At 45.8% G+C, this 20,424-nt stretch overlaps 1 protein-coding gene across 31 annotated transcripts in view; it reads left to right on the top strand.

The window, feature by feature from the left end:
• Positions 1 to 20,424, top strand: part of ADGRL2 (adhesion G protein-coupled receptor L2) — a 339,276-nt gene that overhangs the window by 121,965 nt on the left and 196,887 nt on the right. For 18 of the 31 annotated variants that reach the window (XM_083444778.1, XM_083444765.1, XM_083444779.1 and 15 more), the window contains exon 1: positions 17,491 to 19,570. The exons of 2 other annotated variants lie outside the window; for them this stretch is intronic. The gene's annotated coding sequence lies outside the window, so the exon portion shown is untranslated. Of the gene's footprint in view, positions 1 to 17,385; positions 19,571 to 19,989; positions 20,387 to 20,424 lie in introns of those variants that run through there. 11 more of the 31 variants (XM_083444787.1, XM_083444795.1, XM_083444767.1 and 8 more) reach the window with 4 other exon arrangements.

Genomic DNA, 20,424 nt, shown 5'->3' on the forward strand with positions numbered 1-20,424 from the left:
TATAAATGATGGTGATGATGGAAGAGGACATCCCTATTTTCATTGGAGAGATGTTGGAGGCTATGGAAGCCTGGCTGGATCACAAAGCCCCCCTACAACGTGAACATTTTTAAAGGGGAATGTGACCACGTCCAAAACAGATTGGATTGACTCCAGCTCCTGGATAATGAGAATATGCTATTATTTACTTATGAATAATAGCAATATATTTGTCAGCATGCCTAAAGTAGCTCTATGGATCCTAGCCACAATTCATGAATTTGCACCGCAACAGGCTTACCCCTGTTATCTATATCTATGAGGATCATATATTACAGATCCTATTCTAGGACGAAGGCCCACAGAAGAAAATTTGGGTTGGTTACTTGCTTTTCTTCAAAGCAAAGACAATTTAAAGGAATGGTCAGAGTGAAATTTGGCTCTTTTACTCTAACATGCAATAATAAAAGACTTGGTGTCAGTGCTTCTGGCAGCAAGATAAACCACTGTGTGATGACAGATTTCTAATGATTAATGCTACAGTAAACTCAGAACACAATTGCAGCAAAGTGCCAAGGTTAAAGCATGTTGCAAATTAATTTAAATGGGCATTCATGAAAACGATAATGGCCAACGTTTTGATAGTTCATGAAGAATGATCTGATTTCTAAGGAAATTTCTCTGAGGGAGGGAATGGACATAAGCTAAGGGGGCCAGAGATCAGTTCCTCACTATTTGCGGATTCCTTTTCGCTAATACTGTGCAAGCTGCTCAGTTCTTCTTTTTGAGTGGTGTAAATAAGCATAAAAAATATATTGCCTTAATCAGTACCACATCCAGCGTGCTGCTATGCCTCAAAGACATAAATATACAACACTGAAACATACTGAGTCAGTATCCCTCTGCGTTTGTGAGACCTACATACTTATTCTCCCATGCTTCTTTGTTTTATTTCGTCATTGATTTTAGTTATGATGTCAAAGGTCAAACTGGAATACCTGCTTGACTGTTCCTGCACCAAGTCCATGGAACAAGAATACTTAGGTAGCAGTCTTAACTCCTGGCTGCCAATGGTGGGGTCTTGATAGAGTGTAGCAACCTCACCACCCTAGCACTTGTCCAGACCAGAATTGGGGGCATCTCCCAGTCTGGTGCAGTGAAAAGCCTTGGATCAGTCCTATTGCCAACATGCAATGGCAGTAGGATCTGTATACTTTGTTGTTGTTTAGTCGTTTAGTCATGTCCGGCTCTTCGTGACCCCATGGACCAGAGCACGCCAGGCACCCCTGTCTTCCACTGCCTCATATCAAACTCATATCTGTATAATATCTGTATACTAGGTAAAGGTGAAGGTGCCCCTGACTGTTAGGTCCAGTCGTGACGACTCGGGGGTTGCGGCGCTCATCTCGCTTTACTGGCTGAGGGAGCCAGCATTTGTCCACAGACAGCTTCCGGGTCATGTGGCCAGCATGACTAAGCCGCTTCTGGTGAAACCAAAGCAGCACACGGAAACGCCGTTTACCTTCCCCCCAGAGTGGTACCTATTTTTTTCCCTGCACTGCTATGGTTTCTGTGCACTGCTATAGTCATGCTGGCCACAAGACCCGGTAAAACTGTCTGCAGACAAATGCCAGCTCCCTCGGCCAGTAAAGAGAGATGAGCACCACAACCCCAGAGTCATTTGTGATTGGACTTAATTGTCAGGGGCCCCTTTACCTTTACTGCACAAGATGTCTATGGACTTTATTCCAAATTTATAGAGAGCAAAGCTAAGCAGAAAAGGAACAATTCCCACGCAACTCTTCCATTAACATGGCATTTGTAAAACTTATACAAAATAGACGATCAGGCTTGTGCCAATGGGTGTTTCTTGCATCCTCACGTTTGAGAATAACCTGTTCCCTCATACCATTTCCCCGCAACTTTTTTATTTGGGGTGTCAATTAGACTATAAATGGCTGCACAGTTCTTGTACTGGAAATCTTCAATAGCATCTTAATGAATTATTTAATGTGAGTATATAATTAGAACTACTATTAGGCATGTGATTGATGTTCTTTGCAACAGTAGCATGGCATTGATATCACTCTTTTGACTGCTGTTTTTAGAAAGGCGGAACCGGGCTTTCAATCAGACTGGAGCAGTATTTGTCAAAAACCAACAGATTTAAAAGCAAATGCTTATTTAAGGAGAGTGGGGAGAAGACGGAAATGTAATATCTTTGATTTCCTATACTTTACTGATATTAATACCCTTCTGCTTCAGGTATTTGTAATTGGGGGGGGGGAGAGAAGAACGACTGAATCAGAGACCTTTATATTTGTTGAAACAAAAATGACAGCTCTTGCAGCTGCTAGATTCACACCAGGTGGCTTGACAGAAGCATGGTAAAATGTCAGCTCGAAGGCTTTTTGCTCTGAAGTGGGAGTGGGCTTCATTCCTGGTTTGATTGCATGAAGGACTCACTACCAGACACGTACTGATGAAGTGAATACAATCTTGTTCCTGAGCTGAGAAAGAACCATTTTTATGTATATATTTAAACACATTTATACCTCCTTTCAATTAAGCAACATGGGTTATTTTTCCTCCCCCAATGGCCTGGTTTTGTGCACCACACTGAACCAAACCATGGCTTGGCTTAACGTGGCACAACAGCAAACCTTGGTTATGGCTCACGGTTAGTTCGGAGAGGTCTAAACCTCTAAGCCAGCGGTTCTCACCCTGTGAGTCCCCAGATGTTGTTGGACTACAACTCCCATCACCCCTAGGTAGCAAGGCCAGAGCTCAGGGACTTGTAGTCCAACAACATCTGGGGACCCACAGGTTGAGAACCACTGCTCTAAGCCAAAGTGGTGCCGCTGCCCCCCCTAGATATTGCTGGAGTACAACTCCCATCATCCTTCACTCTTGGCCATGCTGGCTGGGGCTGATGGGAGTTGTAGTCCACCAACATGTGGAGGGTACTACATTGGCTACCCTCATGCTAAGCCAAGCCATGCCTTTGCTTGTTATGGCACAGTGGCAAAACCTCTGTGGAGGAGCAAGGCAGCCTCAATGTGCTCCGGGGGTGTACACAAGCTGGCACATTTGTGCTAAGCTGTAATTTGGATGAAATAACAATCACCAGTAATTATGAGTAGTGTTGAAAGCAATAATAGCAGACAGAAAACTACATCTGAGATTAAAGCCTGAATTTAACTAATGCAGTGTGCTGGCAGAAGCCAGAATAATGAGGTCCCCGTCCCATTTCCTCTGACAAGTAGAGCTAACTAATTCTAGTTCTCAATTCTCCATCCTCTTCCTTGACGAGTTCTACAAGGACAACTAAGGATGTGGCAGGTGACAGGCAGTATCCCTCCCTGGACCAGTTGGAAGTAAAAAGGCAGGCAGGTGGGGCCTGGTTGAGGACAGGTTCAGGAGTGGCAGTGCCCCCATTCTCCCTAATGGATTAGTCACCACTGGGGGTGGGGAACAGTTGAAAGCATATCAGGTGGAAGAGGAGGACAGAATCTTTCTGTCTTTCTTTTTATTAGCATGGGGGCAGAGCCATCCTGAGTACAGGAATCTGGTGGAATTTACACTGGCTTAACTTAAACTGGAAGGGACACGGGAGGCACTGTGGGTTAAACCACAGAGCCTAGGACTTGCTGATCAGAAGGTCGGCAGTTCGAATCCCTGCAATGGGGTGAGCTCCCATTGCTCGGTCCCAGCTCCTGCCAACCTAACAGTTTGAAAGCACGTCAAAGTGCAAGTAGATAAATAGGTACCGCTCCGGCGGGAAGGTAAACAGTGTTTCCGTGCGCTGCTCTGGTTTGCCAGAAGTAGATTAGTCATGCTGGCCACATGACCCGGAAGCTGTACGCCGGCTCCCTCGGTCTATAGAGCAAGATGAGCGCTGCAACCCCAGAGTCAGTCACGACTGGACCTAATGGTCAGGGGTCTAAAAAAAACACACCTTAAACTGACATAAATTACCCCTGTTCCAAATGCCATTCAGGAGTTGTGCTGCTGCCAGCTGAGCTGCTCTGAACCTGGAAGTGGGACGATGAGCTTTCAAAACATAGTTTGACGTACACCAACCCTTTTTGCTGGCATAAATTTTGCCAGGATGCCAAGTCACATGGCTTGACTTGAAGTTTGGAATAGGCAAAAGTCGCTCCTTGCCTTGCCCCACCCTTTGGGGGACTTATGCCAGCACAAATTCTGCCAGTTTAATTTCTGTTGGCTGAACTCCTGCTGAGCTAGTGTAGCCCAGGCTCAGCCAAGTTAAGGGAGTGTTGCCAGTGTATCTCCAGCTCAGCTGTGGTAGCCCAAGGTCCATCTATTCCAAACTCACTAATCCCAGCAGATCATGAGTTTGGACTATGCTCTGTTCCCTGAAGCTATGAAAGAAATGGCAAAAGGGACAGAAGGAATTAGGGCAGCAGTTCTCAACCTGTGGGTCCCCAGATGTTGTTGGACTACAACTCCCATCATCCCTGAGCTCTGGCCTTGCTAATTAGGGGTGATGGGAGTTGTAGTTCAACAACATCTGGGACCCACAGGTTGAGAAAGGCTGAACTAGGGCAATATACTGATGGGAGACAGTGTCTGTCTGTGTGTGTGTGTGTGCGCGCGCGCACACAGTGTTTCTTTCTCATGTGCTCCTAGACACCACCCACCCACTATGTAATCATGTCATGTCTGGTTTTCCCCTCAGAAATGTTTCTGTTGTGTATTCTTTGTCTCCTTAAACAAAGGTTCCTCTCGAATATTAGTTAATTAAAAATACTAAACTTAATTTCTGCCTAAGGAACGAGGAATAGCTTTGCTGAATCAAATGATCTCCATTTCACCAGAATCTGTTTAAATTAAAAACATCGGCTTCCATAGTTGGGAGGGCGAGGGGGGGGGGGAGTCCTCATCCATGTTAAAATGTTTGAAGCCCATCAATCTCTCTAACCACAAAGCTAATGCGTTCCTTCTGTTTTCTTTGAATGAAATCACCAGAGTGGTTAGATGTTGATTTAACATAAAACAAATGGAAATGGGTGTTTCCTTAGTCATGTGTAGAATTTATTTTGAAAAAAAAGAGAAAGAAAACAATTATCAAGTATTCTGAGTAACTCAATGATTTTGCCATTTATTAAATAATACTTTAGACCAGTAGTCATTAAAATTGATTTGTGTAGGTAACCGTATGATGCAAAATGCAAAGTATTACTTGTTTGGAAATTTTGTTTCACCCGTTACACCTTTTTTAAAAAAACAACAACCCGAAAACAAGAATATTTCACGTTGCCTTTTAAAAGTCTGGAGTGCTACATCTCAAAGCTGTTTTGCACATTTGATTTCCCCACTTTTACATATGTATAGTGACCCTCCTGGCGTCTGCATTTGGGTAGGCAATGCTGTGTGTTCAGAGTTCATGGATCTCAGCTCTTGCAATTTATGCCATTTCCCAATGCTCTGGGGATCCCGGAGGTTTGCCATGGCAGAGATCCCAGCTCACATGTCACAGTATCACATGATTCTGATGCTAGGGAGACACCTGAGAAAGCAGCCAAATGCAGCATCGAAGCCAGTCTTAAATTAATAGAGTTACGCTAGAGAATTTTAAAAACTCACTAACAATGAAAATAATTTTGTTTTAATTAGGTATTCCCTGCAGGGCTTGCAAACAACAGCCTCGTTACACACTGCAATAAGAGGAACAATGCACTCTAGAAAGAAAAGCCGTTGTGGAATACGTACAGTAATTTTATAGTCCTGCGAAAGGGAGAGGGGGACGGTAAAATTAATATGTGTAAGGAAATGGGGCGTGAGCAGTTTACATTTTTATGAGAATGGAAGTGGGGCTAAGCAAAGAATCATAAGATTAGTAGATGGTTTAAGGCAGGAACAGGGGACCCTTTTCAGCCTGAGGTCTACATTAGCTCCTGGAGAACTTCTCCAGGGCTGCTTGCCCACTGAAGGCCAGAAGCAAAATGTGGGTGAAGCAACTGAGCTAATTCTTATCAGATAGACTACACAAAATTCAGAGGTTCTTACTCACATACACACAAACTTACACCTATGTCTAGATCAGGGTTTCCCAAATTTAGGTTTCAAGCTGTTTTGGACTGCAACTCCCACCATCTCCACCTAGCAGGACCAGTGGTTAGGGATGATGGGAGTTGTAGTTTCAAAACAGCTGTAGACCCAAGTTTCGGAAACCTGGGTCTAGATGAATTATCAAACTTCAAAGCACTTGAAGAGTGCAAAGGCACTCTGTACAAAGGTACAGAGCAGAGGTAGTGAGGGGTGTGGCCTGGGTAAAGAGGCCTAGAGGACTGCATTTGCCTCCCCCCCCCCCCCCGCGGCTGAGATTTGCTATCCCTGGCATAGGGGTTAGGACTTAGGGTTGAAGAACACAAAGGAGGCAGCAAGGTGGACTGGTGGCCAGATCAGAGGGCTGAAACCAGGAACCAATCAAGTCCCTCAAAAACTGATAGCAAATGGCTGACTGGGGTCTGGAGGAGGAGCTTGAAAGGGCAGTGTCTCTTGAGGAGGTGAGGCATGTATTGGAGGTGGAGCGAATGTGGAAGCAGGGATGAGGAAGCAAGAGCATGGCGCAAAGGGAATCCCTCTGCAGAAGCACTGGCAAGATGAGACTCTGGAAACGACACAATGGCGACTACACAGTTACATCACCTATTCAGTAAAGTAGGCCAGGATCATGAAACCTGATTTGATGCAGTGCTGCTAGTGAAGCCCTGGAGATTAAGAAAGAATGAGTTCAGCTCCCTGAGGTCCCATCCCCGTGGTTTACACCACTGGGATTGTACCATATGCTAACGTATTCTGCAAAAGGGGTTCAGACTGGGAGCCTGTCCACAGTGTCACATTCCTGAGAGAGCTTTACCCAGTGTGCCTTTTAGTCTCTGTACTGAGTTCCTTTCTAGTTGTCTGCCGCTCAGAACTTACCACAGCGGTTTTGAAACTGTGTTCTGGCAAAAACCTTGGGGCTTCCTGAACGCTTAGCGGGAATCCCTTGATCGGATGTTCTGCCTTTGGGAAAACAAAGCTTCAGGAAGAAATGCTTTGCCTCACTTCAGCTACACCATGGGATGCGCACAGTTGGTCACTCATCTTGAGGTGCACGCTGAGACTAAGTGAGTCTTACAGAACGTTCCAGAAAGAGTCCAGAAAATTTCACAGCTTCTTCCCCATGAAAAATGGGAACTCTAAATCATCTCTGCCAACCAAAATTGCAACTTAAGTTAGACACACTCCAGGGCCTTTATGAAAAGGCAGAAATGCAGTTCAAGCCAGACTTGAAATTCCCTGCTTTCAAAACTTTACGTTTCTCTCTTAACTTGAATTCTGGTTGGTCTTTGGCAACACACAGACACACACAGCTATATTTTGGGCCAAGGTCATTATCAACCAAAAAACAAATAAAATTCAACAGTTAGTATCCAGCTGGGGCTGTTATGATCAAATACCTGCCAAGTCCCACACTCCATCAGGGGACCCAATGCCAAACCTCAGAGCCCCAATGATCCTTCTCCTGTTCACTTGCTCTCTTCAAGTGAGTAAGAAGTGATTGGAGTAGATGAAAGAACAGTACTCACCTCATCCTCTAGGTAGCTGAACAGATTGGGTCTAGAGCAGGCTTCCTCAACCTTGACCCTCCAGATGTTTTGAGACTACAATTCCCATCATCCCTGACCACTTGTCCTGCTAGCTAGGGATAATGGGAGTAGTAGGCCAAAAGCATCTGGAGGGCCAAGGTTGGGGGAGCCTGGTCTAGAGGGAATGGACATGAATGGGAAGTGACAGAAGCAATGAAGGGGCCCAAGTCCGGAAGGGAGCACCACTGAATGCATCTTATGCAAGCGGAGCTGGCATTGGCATTTGAAAATGCAACTCTGTTGATGCATACCTCACCACTTAAAGCAATTGCATCAACGTTGGGTGCAAAAGACAGGATATGATTATCACGGTGTGCTTTAGACGATGCTTGGTTTGGAAGCTCCAGCTGGTACAAAATGCTACAGCTAGTCTGTTGATGGGGACTACCACTAGAACATAACTCTGATGCTAAAAAGCTTGCACTGGCTGCCCACATGTTACTGGCCAGGTTCATTATTTTTGTATTAACTTACAAGGGCGTTAATAGTTTGGGCTGCGAATGTCTTACAAACTGCTTGATCCCTTTTGTTCCTGTTTGTTCACTGAGACCTTTGGTGGGGTTTCTGTTGGTGGTTCCCCATGACTCAGATGCATTCGGTGCTGTGGATCCAATCCTGTGGAACTACCTCCCATCTGAGTTTAGACAGGCATCTTCCTGGCTGAACCTGACAAAGACATTCTTGTTGCCTTGTGCATTTTAAGGTAGTGTTTTGTTTTGTGATGGCTAGTTATTGCTTTATTTTCCGTATGCTTTATTTCTATGTACACTGCTTGGAAATGTTAATGCTTATGAGGTATATAAATATATTTAATAATAATAATAGTAATAATAATAATAATAATAATAATAATAATAATAATAATAATAATAAATCCTAGTGCGTCTTTTAAGGGTGCATCCTTGGAATATTTCACTTTAGTCAGTATACAGAATGATTTACCAGTTTCACTCATCCATGGGCGCAGTTGAAGCTTGGAAGAGTCTTTGTTCCAACATGCAAGGCAAAAGCAAATCATTACTCAATCAGACTAGACTGAATCCAGACATAGTAGCCTATTGGGAAGATCTATTGCCAGAAAAAGACACTTAAATTTGGTTTAGAGCCAAAGTGGATTAAAGTGTGATTCAACATTTGTACAACCTTAGTGAGTGGTATGCAATACATCAAGCAAGTCAGTTATTTGCTTCAGAACAGGGCGGAGAGGTGTTGAAAGCTCTTGAAACTTATCAAATGGCCAGAGAATTTTCCAAAATCTGATGTGTTAGCTGCTCTCTCAACCTGGTACCCACAGATGTTGTTGTATTATGCTTCCTATCATCCCTGATCATTGGTAATACTGGCTGGGAATGAGACCTTTTAGTTTTGGTTTACGATGTAAACATATAGATTGGCTTCTTTTCTGGCGCATTCTAGAGCTGTTTCTATGCCTTCTTCTGCACTGAATCTGTTTTCTATTTGTGGCATGCTGTAGTTTATATCATACCTTTTTTAAGGGCTAGAAACTTGCATAAGCAAATGAAAGATAAACGCTCAGATTTTCCCGGTGCTGAATTTTGCACCCCTGTCCATTTTCATGCTTGCAACTGCTTCCAGGGAAAGGCTTTAATGATTTTTTTGCTCACATGGCAGGAGATATAACATGTACCAAGATGTATTCTCCCAAAGTAGCTGCTCATACTCAGCAATTTATCTGTCTAGCAGAGGGAAGAGTGTTGTGTGGCTGTAACTGGGAGCGCAATTTGACCCATTTTGTCAGATAGGTTCAATCACCTTTTGGAAATGTGTTCTCCCCAAGAATGCAGCTGTCAGTACAATTGGCTGAAAGTGTTGTCAGGAACCCTTTCATTAGAGCCCATACACAGCGAAGTTGTATACAATTCCTTGAGAATCATGGCAATAATCCATAACGATTGGCCATTAGTCTTCTCAAGTGCTTTATCCAGTAGGTATTTGAATTGTTCCTACTGGATCAACCCGAATTACATGTATAGCAGACATGAAGGAAAATGTTACAAAACCTAAAATTAAATAGAATTGTGTTAGAGAAAGTGGATTTTTCTACCCCTCCCTCCCCCCCCCAAAAAAACCCCACAACCCAGACAAATACACACATCACAATAGTTTTGATTGAAATGGCCCTGCGCTTGAAATTCACTGGCCCCATGCTACACTCTCTGTGAAAAAGGCCAACTGGGTTGTTTTATTTGTGTGGGTGTGCATTCATTCTATGCCTTTCCATTCTCTGTGGGTAACCTTTGCCGAGTCTCTGAACTCTGCAGTACTTCTAAACTGTGTCATGGCAATCTCATGGCCCGTGGCAAATAAAACCAGACTTTACCAAATTGTTGTGATGCCCCTAGAAGTGTGGCATGGTGAGTCGGGCAAAATGGGACAAAAATAAAACATTGGGATCATACCGTGATGAAGCATGGTTATTATGTCAAGGCAACTTGTGTAAGTCTGAACAGGACATCACCTTTAGACTCTGTGATAAAGGGAATATCTATAGGCTCTTAATATCTAGTTCACAGGATACTTTTCACAGGTTACTTTTTCCTCCATATGAACAATTTGGCGTGCGAGCAGCCCTTAGCACATGGAAAACTAAAGCAGCAGCTGTGATTGGCATCCGTTTTTGGAGCATCAGAGATCACAGGCATTGCCGAGGCTGAAATCTGTGAATGGCCACCTTGTGTGAATTAACGTGAGCAAGAAACAAAAGTTGCAAGCAGTTCCAGGGTAACATATAAATCACCTCGAATGTCAAGTCCAAGTGGAACAAAAAGTGGGCAGCAATAAATATGAGAAGTAAATATAACACTTTCCGTTTTATAACAAGCTGTAAGGATGAAGTATTTTAGTTAAGAATTATATCATGTTGTATATATATTTCACCATTATTTTGGTGGGGCTGGTGCGTATTGTTTTCTGTAACATTTTATCCCAGATCAATATCCTCTCTCTCCCTCTCTTTCTCCCTCTCTCTCTCACACACACAAATAACATATTGCAAACACGAGCAAGATGATGTTAACAATGGGTTATATACTTCACAAACAATATCAGCAACTGAGATCAGATGGAAATGACACTTGAACTTTGCTAAATATTTGTATACTTATTGCAAAAATTGTGGGGATATATAATTAGTGAAATATCCAATTAGTGACTTTTAAACATTATTCCAAGACCCATTTCCTATTGCTGCTCTGATCCCATTAACTAGGATTTAATCAACATTAAGTAACTCTATAGATATCTCTGTTTTTCAGCCAAAAGTGCAGTGCAGCAATCCAGCTACCCAGACATGCACTTTTAGGTTGCAGTGATTGAAAATGCTTAACTAATTCAATAGGACTTAACAGTGTTTAGCTATAGCTGTGTTTTTAGCTATAGTTTTAGTTTTTAGATTACACAATTTCTTTGGCACAGAAATATTATTTCTAAAGCAATGATTCCTTATGTTGTCTGTGGAACAAAGAAAACACAAATATCTACAGTCCTTACTGCGGCAAAACTTTCACTCTAAGCTGAGCCTCTTTCTTTCTTTCTTTCTTTCTTTCTTTCTTTCTTTCTTTCTTTCTTTCTGACAGCTAATAGATAAGAAGGAATTTCTCTTCTTTATCCTAGCAAAAGAAAAGCAAACACAATAATCCCTGTTTATTGTTGCAAAGTTTGTGACCCAGTCTTGCTCCCGTTCTCTGACTGCACAAAGGTCAAAAACTGCCCCTCTATCAGCAAACTCGCTTTTCAGATTCTTTATCTGCACTAGCACCTATCTTTAGAAACCAGGAATACATTTTTACATAATATGGGTACCATAATGCATTTGAGCCATCATTTCATATATACAGACTCTGACTGAGAAATCTCTACAGTGTTTCAGCCTAGAGAAATATGCTATTGAAAAATCAGTATTGACTTGAGTATTGTTTTCAAATAATTAAAGAAGTCAGTTTTGTGTCTAGCATCTTTCACTTTTGGGTTCTGCCATGTTCTTTGAACAATTTATATCTAGCAAGAGTTGGTGTTCTATACTGAAGGTGAGGAACAAGCAGGTTTCTAGGTCTCCGTATTTTGGAGATGAACTTTAAAATGTGCAGGCATTACCTGCTGGTCTTTTAGAAGCAGTAACTTACCTGTGTGAGCCATCCTAGCCGTCAGAGAACGCCTGTGCTCTGTAGAGCTCCCTTTCCTCCCCTTCATGATCCACATGAAATATCTTAAGGAACTCTTTCCATAATCCATGTATCTATTTCCCTATGGCTATGTATCCTTTAGCTGCCATTACTCTCTTTTTTGTAGTATGAATGCTCAAGAAAACGCCACATATTCTGCAGTTTAAAAAAATTGTGTAAGCATTGATAGCCTTATCTTCCATGAAGTTGTCTAACCCCATTTTAAAGCCATCCAAGATGGTGGTGATTTTGTGGTAGTTTAACCATATTCAATGTAAAGAAGCACCTCTGAGAGATGGAGAAAAATGTCTATCTACTTTCTCCAAATGATACATAATTTTATACAATGCTTATCATGCCTCTGCCTCCTCTAGTGCCTGCTGTTATCACGTCCAGACAATATGTTGATTTCCTTCTCCCAAACAAGCGCTTTCCTTATTGAGAATCCAGTGATAGAATGAAAGAGCTGTCTGTAGACCATTTTGCTTCAGAACTTTCTGGATTTAAGTTAGAGGAGACAACGAACCTTTTTAGTCAGAAAGCAAACATGACGCTGCTAAGTTATAACTGTAGCAGTTACAAAGCATAAATGTTTGGCAAATATCATATATACATCTTGTGGCTTCAACTTTTGGCTTTCTGACACTGCCCTGACTTCGATCTGGTATGAATTGGACCCCCAAAATGGGATATTCAGTGTAAATTCATTCTAACAGTTTCCTCAGAGACTGGTTCATTGTCCATGTGGGAACAGTCAACATATTTGGATGCTAGGACGCACCTGAAGATTGCTGGCAGTATTTTACAGCAATAAGAAGCAGTACTCTTGAATAAATCGCTTTCCTAATTTTCATGGTGGATGTTACTTTGAAGCATGGAATACCTCTTAAACTGCTTCAGACTATGCTTAAAACCCAAGACTTCAACGCTGTGAAAATATCAAGGACGATAACATCCTGAAGAATGGAAAGCCCCCTCTTAACTACTTCAAATAAGTTCATTTTAAAACTGCTGCTCCGTTTTTCTACATAGTAAAACTCAATTGTGTCAACAGAGCAGAAAGATGGCTGCAACTCTGAAGGCTCACACTGTTAAAAAGCTTTCATTGCAGGTTTCTCTGAGTATCGAACAACCCCATTTTTCTGGTGTGAACTGCATAACTCACTCAGGGAAAGCGACCCCAGGGCAATTTGTGGTGGCACAATGGAGCTAATACAGGAGGACTGGTCCTGAAGCTGAAATAACTCACTCCAGAAGAATGACCCTAGGGCAATTAATGGTGCCACAACAGAGCTAATACTGGAGGCTTTTAAACAACAATTTAGCCTTTTGCAATCATTGCTGCAGGAGGAAAAAAAGAGGGCATGGCCAGAAAAAACAGGACGTGGTTGTGATATGGTTGTATCACCTGTGCTCAGTGCTGCAATTATTTTGTACCCGTGACGTTAACACACAGGTGCCATCCTTGAAGGCAGCTCTGAAGCCACAACCAGAATTTTGTTTTTGTTTAAGACCCACTGATATTAAAAAACTAAAACAAAACATGAATCTTCCCTTACATGAAATCTTGTGGTACAGAATTTATACCCACTCAGGCCAGAACTACATATTACATTAAATTGAGACTAGAATCTGAATGCGAACCGAGCTAAGAAGCTCATGGAAAGACCTTGGCCAGTCAACAACTCTCAGCCTCACTTACCTCACAGGGCTGTTGTGAAGATAATATGGAGAGATGGAGAGCCACATGTGCCACCTTGAGTTCTTTGGAGTAAAGGTAGGATTTTAAAGGCAGTAGCAAATAATAAATAACTGTACGGATGTTGCTGAAAACGAGAACTGCACACTTTTTGCACAGTCAAAAATACAGGCTGTTAAACATATAAAACATATAAAACACATATAAAGAACAGTAAAGGAATAATGAAACTGGCTGATAATTGTTCTTAGTTTATCATGCTGATGGAACAATTGGCTCACTAATTATATTGCACAGGTTACATATCTCATAATCTTAAAAAAAAATGGACTTGAGTTGAACTGATCAGAAGATGAAGGACTACCACAGTGGAAATAAATGGAAGCCATGGAGCCATAATAGCTTTTTAAAAATTACTCATATTATTTGTTTTTAAAAAGGTTTATTTGCTTGCTGTACTTGCTGGTTAAATTTCTACATAATGACAGTCTCCCAAATTTTAGCAATCTACTGCTGTGTAGGTGGTTGCTTTGGAGACTTCCAATTATGTGCTATACACAACTCTGCAGTTGCATACAGTTGCTTAAGGAGGTCTTTTCTGCCCGAATCCAGGGTCATTAGCTTTGAAATGACGAAGAAGCATAGTTTTGGGAGTTATCTGAGGTTCAATGTGGATATATTTCCGTCGGTAATCAGCAACCATGTTCCCAAACTTTTTTATGCTTGTGCATTCTCACCAAAGGTGAAAGTATGACCCAATCTGACCACACACCTTTCCAACAGTAATAACTATAAGTTCTGACATGTTAGATAAAGTTATGCTTCATAATATGCCAGTGACTGAAATTTTCATACTCTTCTTCTTCTTCTTAGTGTTGCTGGATAAAATTGCAAATGATTCCCCATCATTTTCTTCTGAAGATTCTCCCAAGTCTTTCTTTCCCTCCTATACCCAAATATTTTCCCCCTGGGACAGCTGTACAAAAACGTAGAACAGAACCAGCATGAAAATAACACCATTCTTTGGAAGACTTGAGCTCTGTGGCCTGAAATGTTTAGCCCGCATCTGTGAGGTTGGGAATGTCCCTGCTGACTCTAGCTCTGTGCTCCTACATAATGATGGTCCTCTCTGCCAAAAGTCCTATACACGTATGCCCCGATTCACGGGGCACTGGCGGAGGAAGAGGAGTGCAGGGAGAGCGCACTGCCCCTGGCAGCGCAATCCCGGTGGGGTGCCATCACGGCTGCTCCCCCACCTGCGCTGGGTGCCACGCCCCTGTAGGTGGCATGCCCCACCCCAGGACACAAGCCACGCATCTGCAGCACGCGTGCCACACCCCTGCAGGCAGCGTGCCCCGCCCCAGGATGCATGCCAGTCCCACCCCCGCCTGCTCTCCGCCCCCCCAGTGCCAAATGTGCAGCTGACCCCCTGGGCAATGTGTGATCAGACACACAATAGGATGTATGAGTGTGGGCTTCAATGAAGATGTGATATTGAACACAGGTTTGGTGAAGAGGTGGGGTTGGGGAGGGGTTCGGATCCCCAGCCTCCCCAACTGTTTGCACAGGGCACCCACTTATAACTTATGTACAGGAACTTAGATAACACTCTAAGAAATACTGCATGGGTATAAAGTGGACAAAATAAGAAACTAACATTAACTGAACCATAATTATATTGATAATGTTTATGTGTGTGCTCAGTTTCTGGATGGAAATTAAGCATCAGATTTGTCAAACAGTGCTGTGCACTCAACTCTCTCTATGTACATTTATCCAGGCTTCCCTTTGTCCTATAGTTGTTATTTTTTCTTTGGTTCCACTGCTTTCCCCAGGAAAACTCACTGTCTACCGCTGAATTGGAACAAACTTGCTCCGATTCAGCGGTGAGTGGCGGGTTTTCTCAGGGAAAGCAGCAGGACAAAAGAAAAACCTACTAGACTATGCTTAGATGTCATGGACCAAACCAAAGTGTGGATGAGCCCTTAGTGTGTGTGAAGCTATAAAAGAACAGGGCCTTCAGGTATAACCGGAATAAGCCAAACCACTGTAGTATTAATACAAGGCAAAAGCACTATGTAACAAAGCAAAAATCTAAGCAGCCCAAAGGATTCTCATTTAATTGTGGTGTGTGTGTATTTTAGTGGACAGTGGGCTTTTAAAATTGTTTTTAATTCATACAGTCCTTTCTATGGATCAGTTACATTTGATGTGAGGCGCTAATGTTATGGACAGTTGTAGTGGACAGTGTTAGGCAAGGAGGGCTTGGTTTCAAAATCCCTCTTCAGCAGTCATGCTCACGGAGTGTGTCTACCTCACAAGATTGTTGTTTGCATAAAAGAGAGGACGTGCCTCAAGGCCTCAGTGCCTAGGGCTTGCCGATCGAAAGGTCGGCGGTTCGAATCCCCGCGGCGGGGTGCGCTCCCGCTGTTCGGTCCCAGCGCCTGCCAACCTAGCAGTTCGAAAGCACCCCTGGGTGCAAGTAGATAAATAGGGACCGCTTACTAGCGGGAAGGTAAACGGCGTTTCTGTGTGCGGCTCTGGCTCGCCAGAGCAGCGATGTCATGCTGGCCACGGGACCAGGAAGTGTCTTTGGACAGCGCTGGCCCTTGGCCTCTTTGAGTGAGATGGGCGCACAACCCTAGAGTCTGTCAAGACTGGCCCGTACAGGCAGGGGTACCTTTACCTTTACTTATTGAAAGGGATGCGGGTGGCACTGTGGGTTAAACCACAGAGCTTGCCGATCAGAAGGTTGGTGGTTCGAATCCCCGTGACGGAGTGAGCTCCTGTTGCTCAGTCTCCTGCTCCTGCCAACCTAGCAGTTCGAAAGCACGTCAAAGTGCAAGCAGATAAATAGGTACCGCTCCAGTGGGAAGGTAAACGGCGTTTCCATGCGCTGCTCTGGTTCACCAGAAGCGGCTTAGTCATGCTGGCCACATGACCCAGAAGCTGTACGCCAGCTCCCTTGGCCAGTTAAGCAAGATGAGCACTGCAACCCCAGAGTTGGTCACAACTGGACCTAATGGTCAGGGGTCCCTTTACCTTACTTATTAAAAACCAAGGGGACAATATAACCCCTGTATAATTTGTGAATGTTAGGAAAGGAGCATTTCCCGCTCTGATATCCGGAGCTGTTACCCTTTAGGAGGGATAGGTTATGATGTAACGTTTACAGGATCCCTCTCCATTTCCCCTCAAACGGCTTCTTTGAATGAGGCCGAAAGAGGAGTCCTGCCACAGTGTAACCTTCCCCACAGCTGCCAGGCAGGGAGATCCATCAAATGCTCATAACGTGTGAGCTAACCCTGGCACGAGAATTTCCGAAATCCCTGGGATTACAGACAAAAGACAGCACTTTTTTCTTTTCCTTTTGGAAAGTGAACGGAGGGGAAGTGGGCAGGCGGGAGAGAAACCCTTCCTGCAGTTTGAGGGAATTTTCACGGAGGGGGAAGAGAAAGTAGAAGAGCTTCCCTTCTGTAGGGCAGTTTCGCACCCTTCTTTCGATACGGTTTCCTTCTCGGTTTTCTTGTCGCCCTGCTGCCCTGGGAACAGGGAAAATGGAGAAGGAAGCGGGCGCGGGGAAGGGATTTCGGAGCAAACAAATGAGAGCCAAACACTTTTAAAGCAGAAATGAAAGAAAGAAAGACCCCCCTGGCATATGGGGAAGGGGTTTATCTGGTCATTTTTATTTATTTAGTTAACAGTTTTCCAGTTCCCTTTGCCCTGGGTCGCTGCGAGTTGATCCCACGCCCCGCAAAGTCGATTGAATTGTTCGGAGGCGCGTGAAGACGGTGAAGAATGGCGGACGGAGTTGGGTTTGCATTTCTCCGTCTTGTGCGCGCGCGCCTGCGCCCTCCCCCCTCAGTCCCCGCCAGACCCTCGGAAGTTCAACTTCGGAGGCTTCCCTGCGCCGCCGTCCCCCCGCACAACTGCCTCCCTCGCCTTCTTCTTCTTCCTCCTCCTCCACTTGCTCGGCTCTCGCACCCGCCCAGTGTGTGTGGTGGTGGCGGTGGCCCTCCTGCGTTTTGCTATCCCGAGTCGGCGGCGCTAGGCGCGGGCAGCTTTTTACGCACACAAAGGAGAAAGGGACGAGGCAGCAGGGAGAGGGGGGGCAAAGGCAAAAAGCCGGCGACGAAACTTTGCGCGGGTCTGCAGCTCGCCGCCGCCTGCCCTGCCCAGCGCGCCGAGAGGGGAAGCCGGCCGCCAAAGCCTTCCTCCGGAACGAGCGGCGAGGCGAAGCCGCCTGCTCGTCTGCGGCGCCGCGGAGGGGCTGGCGAGGAGGCCCTCTCTGCCAGTGGGCGGACAGCACCCAGTGGGGACCCCGAGATGCAGCCGAGCCTCCTGCTCTCGCTGCGGGGCTGCCCCAAAGCTCCCAGCCACCGCCGGCTGAAGTGATCCAGCGCTCCCTGCCGCCGCCAGATCGAGCCCAAAGCTTTTGCACGAACACCCACCCACACCCCCGCGCCGCTTCTTTCTCTTTCTCTCCCCAGCCCACCTCCCCCCATCCCTCCTCCTCTCCTCCCCAAAGCCGTGCAGCCGCAAGCAGCTCAAATGGAGTGGAAAATGGCCAGTGGTGGCAGATCGAGCCTTTAGATTATCTCCTTCACGTTTGGTACTTAGCTGTCTCTAATCTGCTTTTATTTGCCAGAAGCCCCCCTCCCCTTCCACCAGCTCGGGCGGGTGGCGGCGGCGGGGAGACACAAAAAGCGGGGTGGTGGGGAAGAGGAGAATATATATGTTCCCCCCATATTTTTGGCTGCCGCCGCTTCTATACATGATAATATGTTTATATGATTAGCTGAGCCCAGGGGTGGAGAGAAGAAGAGAGAAAGAGAGGGGGTGGAGATTGGAGGAAGAGGTGGAGGCTGGAGGTGGCTCCAGTTCAGAGCTAGTGGAGAGTCCGTGTCAGGACTTCGCAATCCCCAGTCACACACTGAGAGAGAGGTGCATGGACGAAAGGGAGCTGGCAATACAATTCACTGGGATTTTTCTTTTTTTCTTTTAAGGGCGATTTCACTCGCCCCCCGCCCTCCTTTCCCTCTCTGTCTCTCTTCCTTTCTCTCCCCATTGCTTTGAGCGACCAGCTTTGCTCTTGATCTCCGTTCACGGGGCAGCGGCGGCGGCAGCAGCAGCAGCGTCGAGGAGAGAGGAGAAGCAAGGAGGAGAGGAAAAAAAGCGAAGCTTGAAGAAGGGCTGGAACTGGATCCTGCCAGAGGCCAGGATGCCATCCAGGGAGATGTAAATGAGGCCGACGAGGACGACGGAGAGAAAGGGGGCTTTTCTTTCCGATTTCCCCTCTCGCGCGCGTGTGCCTGTGCTTTGCAATCGCAGCGCCTTCTCCCCACTTCGCCTCCCCGCCGAACAATTGAGTTGATTCCGGCTGCTCCTGTTGGCGTCGCCTTCTTCCCCCCCCTATCCATCCCAGTCGCCTAGAGAAAAGAGAGAGGACTCCAGGGCTGCTCACATCCAAGACGGTGCTTGCACCTAGCGCTCTTTTGTTGTGGTGCTTTCAGATCGACCAAAATAATTGTTTCGATTTTCCTTTTGTTTTACCTCCCTCCTTCCTCGCTCTCCTCCCTCCACCCCAAACATTTATTTAAAGGAGTGCGTGCGTGTTTTGGGGAAGGAGCCGCGCGCGTTGGGACCTGGAGTGTGTGGGGGGAAATGTTGACTTAACCTCTCGCCGAGCCCCTTCGGCTGCCTGGGCTCTTTTTTTTCTTTTTGCTTGGACGGAAGGGAGACGAGCAGCCTCCTGGTGTGCGTTTTGTCCCAGCCCAGCGAGCTGCGAAGCCAGCTGCTTTCCTCGCCTTTCTTCGCTTCTTCTACCTAGCCCAGCTCTTCTTCCTTGACTTGCCCGGCGACCCTCCACCTCCTTCCCCTTCTGGCTTTTGTGTTTGCTGGCGCGCCTCCCCGGGCCAAAACATCGCCTTTAAACAACAAACAACAGCAACCGCCACCTTGTGATCAGAAAGGGGCTCACTCTGTACCCCCTTTCCCGGGGCACCCCCAGATGCAAGAGGAAGCCCGGCCCGGCTTTGGCTGCGAACCCAAAGGTAAGCGTCTCCCTCCCTCCCTCCCTCCCTCCCTCTCGGTGTGTGCGGATTATTCGTGGGGGAGATGCTTCTTTCCCACTTGCAGGACCTGTTCGCTTACTTCGATCGCCCCCTTTTGCAAGCCATTTGCATGCAAGGGGACTGCTTACTTCGCAGGAGAGGGGTGTGTGTGTGTATGTGCGTCGGGGGGGGGTGCGGGAGAAATGCACTGTAGAGCCTCAGTCCTAACCCCCTTTTCCCGCTATGGGAGGGGAATTCCTCCAATAAATCTGTATCAAACTGTTTTCCGTCCTATGGATCCTGATAAACCGCCCCCCCCCCCAAAATCTTCCATCACCTGGAAAAAAGAGAGCTGTGCGCGCCGCATAAACCAAAGTGCGTGCGTGTGTGTGTGTGTGTGTGTGTGTGTGTAAATGAATGTATATGGGAAGGGAGAGGCATGAGGTGGTCAACGCTCAGGCATGGGGAGGCTCCCGATGGTCCTTTTACTTCCTAGATCTTCCTCCCTGGGCAAAGGGTTCAACTCTGAAGCTGGGGTCTTTCCCGGGCAAGTGGAGGGTGGGAAAGAAGGTGACCTGAGAGCGTAGTCACATGTGAAGCGGCGCAGGCTCTGGGGTGGCGATCCTAGAGGGCCTTGGCCTCTTGAAGGGCTAAGAGTCCGGCTGGATAAGGAGGAGGACGACCAGAGGCAGTTTTTTTTTTTTCGAGGGCTGTGCGGGCCTGTGATCAGATCCAGCAAGAGCGCGCGCGAGGATTTCCCCCTTGCGCCGCGCGCAGCGGGGCGGACCTGCGCTCCTCCCAGGGGTTTGGCGAGAGGTCAGTCAGTCCGCCGGGCTGTTGCAGGACACTTTCGC

Source organism: Podarcis tiliguerta (assembly GCF_965153285.1).
Source record: "Podarcis tiliguerta genome assembly, chromosome: 6".
NCBI classification, from domain to species: Eukaryota; Metazoa; Chordata; class Lepidosauria; order Squamata; family Lacertidae; genus Podarcis; species Podarcis tiliguerta.